This window comes from Podospora anserina, chromosome 6 (genome assembly GCF_000226545.1).
Source record: "Podospora anserina S mat+ genomic DNA chromosome 6, supercontig 2".
Classification (NCBI taxonomy): domain Eukaryota; kingdom Fungi; phylum Ascomycota; class Sordariomycetes; order Sordariales; family Podosporaceae; genus Podospora; species Podospora anserina.
The window spans coordinates 717873-724010 of NW_001914857.1; positions in this window are offsets into that span (position 1 = coordinate 717873).

Here is a 6138-nt window from a genome sequence, read left to right on the forward strand (position 1 = left end):
TTGGAGTATACAGAATCGATCGAAAGGATGGATGATATAATCGGGCGAGCGAGCGGGCGGGGGCGGGCGTATGTCTAGCTATCGCTTGTGGTTTCCTGACGTCCTTCTGTCGCACAAAGGGTGTTGACGTGTAAGTCAAGGGTCGGGTGGGGTGTGTGGAGTGGATTGAGCGGGCGGTGCAACTCGGTCAAAGAAGTCGTTGTCGTTGTTGTTTTTTTGGTGATGGGGAGGAGACGGCAGGTGTTGGCGTCGGGGGCCCACGGTTGGTTTTGTTTGTTGGAAAGGGTCCTGGGGGGGGGAAATGGGGATCAAACCGAAAGGGAAACCCGATAAAGGACGGCGACTGGACCGCCCAGTCTTTTAATGAGAAGGTAGCGCGGAGAGGGTGAGGGGGGAGGGTCACAGGAGGGTCACTGCGCTTCCCTGCTAGTGTAGTTCGACTGAAGAAGGGATGGGGTGGAATAGGTGGAATGGGTGGAATGAAAGGAATCCTGGAAGGAAGAGAGCCGCCGGGGGGAGGCAAGACAGGGGGGTCCCTCTACCTCTCCGTAATCGTTGCAACTCTATCACACAGAGACTGCCCCCAGGCCCCCCCCCCCATTCCTCTCGCTAAATCCGCCAACTGTTCTGCCTATTGCCTCGCCATTCCCGATCCATCGATGGATGTGAGAATAGCACATGTCCAGGGTGGAGGATAATCCGTAGTGTACGGAGTAGAGACGAGTTCTCCATATCGATATGTCCCAAAGGACTAGCTAGAAGCAGTCATGCCACTCGGGCACCGGTTCGGGATGATGGCATCGCCGCCTAACGGGGGAGTCCCTTGAGACTGGTGATTGACCGTTTTCCGTTTCCAAACCTTCCCGTCCTCCCTCGCTCCCCTCGGCAGCAAAAAACACAACGGAGCAGACAGAGAAGAGAAAGAGAACAGCGAACGGGAGAGCGTCCCCAAGCCCGGCCGAGGAATGCAGCTAGCTGGGGGTGGGGTGTCGTGGGTGTGCACCGCCGAATGCTTCTAGAAGCCTTCGATCCCATCCTGTTCGAGGGGCGAATAACCACGCCGTACCCGATGCTCAGCCCAATCACACACAACGACCCTGCAGGCTTCGTCATGCCGTGGACGACCTCATTCAGTTTGAATCTAATAGACTGAATACCACTGAATACCCACGTTACCTAATCTTGCATTCCAATACATCCATCCATCCATCCACTGGTGATGAAACGGCACAGCATCGGCCATGGGCATGCCATGGGACAAAATCAACCGCTTTTTCGGGCTCTGTGGCCCTCTCCCCTCCCCTCCACCGTACAGGAGCATCTATTCCTGTCTGGCCATCTAACTGATCGTCCGATTTCCTCAACCACAATCTCTCTCCCGCAATGCGACGAGTCGCACAAAGGTCTGAACATGGCACCCCTCGCCCGCAAAGGAGGCAAATCGCGGCTCTCAACATCACGGGCAGAGAGAGAGAAAAGAAAAAGCTATCAGGTTCGGGTGACGGATTTGTGCGGTCCACTTGATTGTCGCTTGGACCCCTTGGCAGTCAGGAACCCCGGCCAAGCAGACCAGCCAAGCACCCAAGACCAGCACCCAAGATGCCTGAGTCGTGCAGCTGACAGAATCCCCAGACTGCCAACTCAGGTGCTCCTCATCAGCCTGATTTGTCCTACGCATATCTAAGAAACCAACATCTCATCCATCTCCCAAAAACAACCTCATCTCCCCAAAACCAATGCAAAAAGGGCCGCCCGACAGGCGATGAACCCCCCATGCCACTCGGTTCACCGGGCCCATTCCTGGCTCGGCAGTTGGCTAGGAACCTGGATAAACCAATAGGATCAATACAAAGGCCGAGGGCTTGGCGATAGCAATCCATTCTCCTTCCCCTTCCGTCAAACAGCGGACAAGCACACCCAATAATAAAAGAACAGGTAATCCTCAATGATTTGTTGTGTCTTGTCTTGCCTTGCCTATTGCTGATTGATGACTATTCTTTGCGGACGCGGCTGAATTACTATAGATTCACCACCTTCATTCATCAGGGCCCTTGCCGGCCAGTTGTTTGTTCCTCTCCCTCTCGCCTCGTCCCGTCCTCGTCTCGAATTGCCAATGAGGCAGTTCGGTAACCAGGACAAAAAAAGAAAGGAATAAGGAACCAAAAGTTCTCGAAATTCCATGGATGGCTTCTTCACGTGATGCGATACGCCACCATCTCAACTTCCTATCCACGGGAGGGGTGAACAGCGCAAACTTGCATATGAACATACATAGGCAGAAGACGCTTGAATCAAAACGGGTTTGCGATACGGAGGCTGGGCAGGTATTACGGGAAACTGTTGTGAATGCCATCACATCAGGGGTCATAGCACGCAGCCTGGGTGATCAAACCGGGTGTTCCTTCTTGATGCAAAAAGATACTGAGATATGGGTGTAGTTGTCGTCCCAAGTCAGGAAAGCGCGCTGCATTTTTGTGTTTTAAAAATTCCGAACCGTTTTCGCATATCTTGATCTTCCAGCAGCAGAAGAAACGACGCCATCTTTGGGGTCGGTTGAAATCAGCCCACCGGCCCGAAAGGTGGAGACCATCTCTTATCTTTGCGTCATTTGACACAATTATTATTACCAGCGACATCTTGCTGGATGTCTGGGGTGTTCTCGGTATATGCCATCGACAAAAAAAGGAGGATGATCAGCGCACGGGGTATGGTGTGTGTGTTGTGTTTGACGACGTCAATATCACGGTACTATCCGTGTTGACATGGGATTTTTTTCTTTTCATTACGCGTACATAAACGCTACACTTGGTGGGGAGAGGGGCGAATTCCCTGACGTACAGTACGTTTTTCCGTTTGTGTCTAGAACTTCCCCTCTTTTTTTTGATCAAATCAAGGAGCGCAAAGGGCTTCTAGAAGGAAGCTAATCAACGCTGTGCAACGGTCTGCTTTTCCGAACCAAGCATGGTGCAGTGTCGATCATCAGAGGCCTGCAGCCAGCAGCTTTCGAAGGGATGGATGCTGTGATGGCATCGAACGATGGATGGGCAGATCCCCTATCGAGAGTTCAATTGGGGTATCTGCATAGAACATTCCACAGATTCCTTCCTTTTGGATCTTGGAGGACTTTGGTTGGCTGGCTGAGGGCGGGAAGGTTGGAGTGAGTTGTCTTGTGTTTGCTATACATTGGACACCATCGAATGCGGGCTTGCGGCAGGGCCATGTTGTTTGTCAGCTCACTTTTCCTCAGAAGAAGCTTTTATTCTTTTTCTTTATTACACTTTGGGTTTTTCCTAGATTGCGATGCGTTACGCACTTTGCAACGCGACGCAGGTTGAATATGTTTCAAGATGCCACCATCCGCATCAGGCAAGGGTGGAACAAGTCCGGCCGTGTAGATTAATTCCAGAAGGTTTCTCTTTTTGGTGTCGGCCTCATTTGTGTTTGTTTTGTGCCTGTGTGTCTGTGCTTGTGTGCCAGTGCGTGCATGTGTGTGTGTGTGTGCCTATTCATCAATTTCAGTGGATGGGAAGCTGCAGACGGACCTAAATGCATGAGCCATGCAGGTGCTGCAAGCCACATTTTCTGTTCGATGGTGAATGTGTGTGTGTGGCCGTTGCTGGCCAGTCATTGGGTTGTGGTGACGGCGAGGCCGTGATGGGAAGTCACGACCAAAGTTGAGTTGTGCGTGCCTTAATCCAACCCACCCACCTGCCACTTCTGCCTATCCTATCAAAAGAGGGAGGGCTTTTCCAAACGTATGATTTGTTTGGGGGGGGGACCGGGCACTTTCCATTTTCCTTTTTTCACCAGAAAGCTGAGCAATCATTCTATTTCAGCTCTCGCCCCGTTACGCATGCTCATACATATCACTATTTACACGTATTATTCCCTATTATGTCCGCACCTGATGTCTCTTGCCCCTCAAAGAAAGGAAGGTGACGAGTCAACCGCCCAAAATCTTCTTCATAATGACGAGTTTACCAGGATGCTATCCGATGCACGATACCTTTGACCATCCGACACCGCTCATCCGCTCCGGTCATCGTCGGTGAGAGAGTCATCAGGTGAGCGAGAGTCCGATATCGTGGTTCACCTTGGAAAAATCGGGACGAAAGTTTATCACCAACCTCATACCCCACCAATGCCAAGACATTCCAAAAAGTTTGGGTTGGGATTGCGGCTGGGGAAAGGAAGATCATCACCTTCTTTTCACCTTTCTTGCATCTTTCCATATTCTCCGATCCAAGCCACCACCCTCTGAACGTGGCATGAATTTGATCAAAAGATGGAATTTCGAATGCTTGATTTCCAAGGCATGGGAATGCTACGTTATCATCATCTTCTTTTTTACCCCTTCTGCTGCTGGAAAAAGCTGTCCGGGGTTTGGTGGAGAGTTTATCCACTTTTTGCCAGGGTTCTCCGGGGCTCAACCGACGAGGCTGTCAGGTTTCCGTTGACGAAATGAGGAGCTGAAAAGCAAGAGGAGTCCCCTTCCACTTCCGAGGCCGATGATTGCCTTGAAGATCCGAAAGGGTGTTTCCCTTGGCCTGGGGTCACCGCCGCTATTGCCGCCTTTTCTTCACCTACCTTTGCCTTGCCTCGCGCGCTCGCCGACGGGATTTTCACTACTACGTGGTATTTTTCTCTTCTTAGCAAGTGCGAAGAAGGAGAAACTCTCGCTCTCTCGCCTTTTTTTTGTTTTGTTGTGTCAGTCAGATCCGATGGTCACGAGCTTGTTGGTGGCTTTGTGGGAAGGATTTTATTTCTTCTGGGTTGCTGGGGTTTCAGCGAGACGGAGGATTTTGTATCTTTTTTCCCATGGTGGCGAGGCAAGTCGTGCTGAGCCGTTGGCTGACGTTACCGATACCAAGAGCCTCGGGACAGGCCGAGGAGATTTGCGGTGATCCCGCGTTGGGTTTTTTTTTTGGGCCCCTGTTGGCTTCGGTGGTAACCTACTTTTTCTATTTCCGCTTTCTAATTCTCGATCTCTTCTTTTTTTGGACACGCTAATACACTAACCTACGTGCCAACATGCCGAGTTGTTTGGAAGTCTTCTTCTTTGAGAAACGGATGATGTGTTGTTTTTCGTTAGCACGTTAAGGCATCCACTATGAGCCCCAGCCTTTTGATTTTTACCCGGCTGCCGAAGCGCTATCGATTGCTTGGGACGTTGGAAGCTGTCGAAGAAGGAAACGGCCTTTCCCTTTTTTGCCTTGCGCCTGGTGGCGGTTGCATGTTCCCTTTCAGCTGGGCCAAGCCTTGTGAGGCTCTCCAGCACGTGGGGACTGGCTGTGGATTATTGGAGCCGTTGTTGGGGCCGCTGCTGGAGCACAGTTGGAGCATCACTGGAACCACTGGGGGTCGCTGCTGGAGCCATCGCTGGAGCCGCTGGAGCTTGTTGCACAAAAGTTCCGTCCACGTCTGTCTTGTGGATGGCGGGGTCACAGCGCAAACGTTCGGCATTCATCAGTGACCACACCGACGAGAAGCAGAAACCCACCGTCGACGAGTGTTTTCAGTGGGTTTCAGTTGGCCTAGAAGGCTCGGCATCCGGGCGGGGGGGAGCCAGTTCTCCATCACCATCCCCTCTCTTGAATTCGAATTTGAACATGTTTTTTATGTTTACCTGGAGACAAGTGGATGTAGCAAGCATCAACAGACTTTGAATTTCTAGGGACCTTTGACCGCGAACCGCCGTCCTCGGCAATTCTGCCCAATGGTCCTTTGGTAGTAGGGGAAAGGGCCGTTTGCAAATGCCTGTCTCGAACCATATTCAAGTCAAAAAATTACTCCTGTCTCGGAGCAGAGACTTTTCGCACACACAAATAGAAAAACAGAAAGCAAGGAGATTCTGGTGGAGTTTTTGTCGAGCTGCAATGCTTCCCCCGGAAATCAGGTGTCTCAAGCGATCTGCGTGCTTTTTGGCTCTGTCTTTGGATGTGATCCAGAATGGTCTCTTATATAATGCGCACCAGGTATAGGGGGGGGGAAGGGGAAGGGTATCATCCGCCATCATCCGCCATCATCCGCGGGCTGGGCTATTATGACTGGCGCTATCCACTTTATGGGCCGCTCGCTGCTGGTTTGTCTTTGTTTTCAATCTATGTGTGTATCAAAACCCCGCGAGGTGGGCTGGAA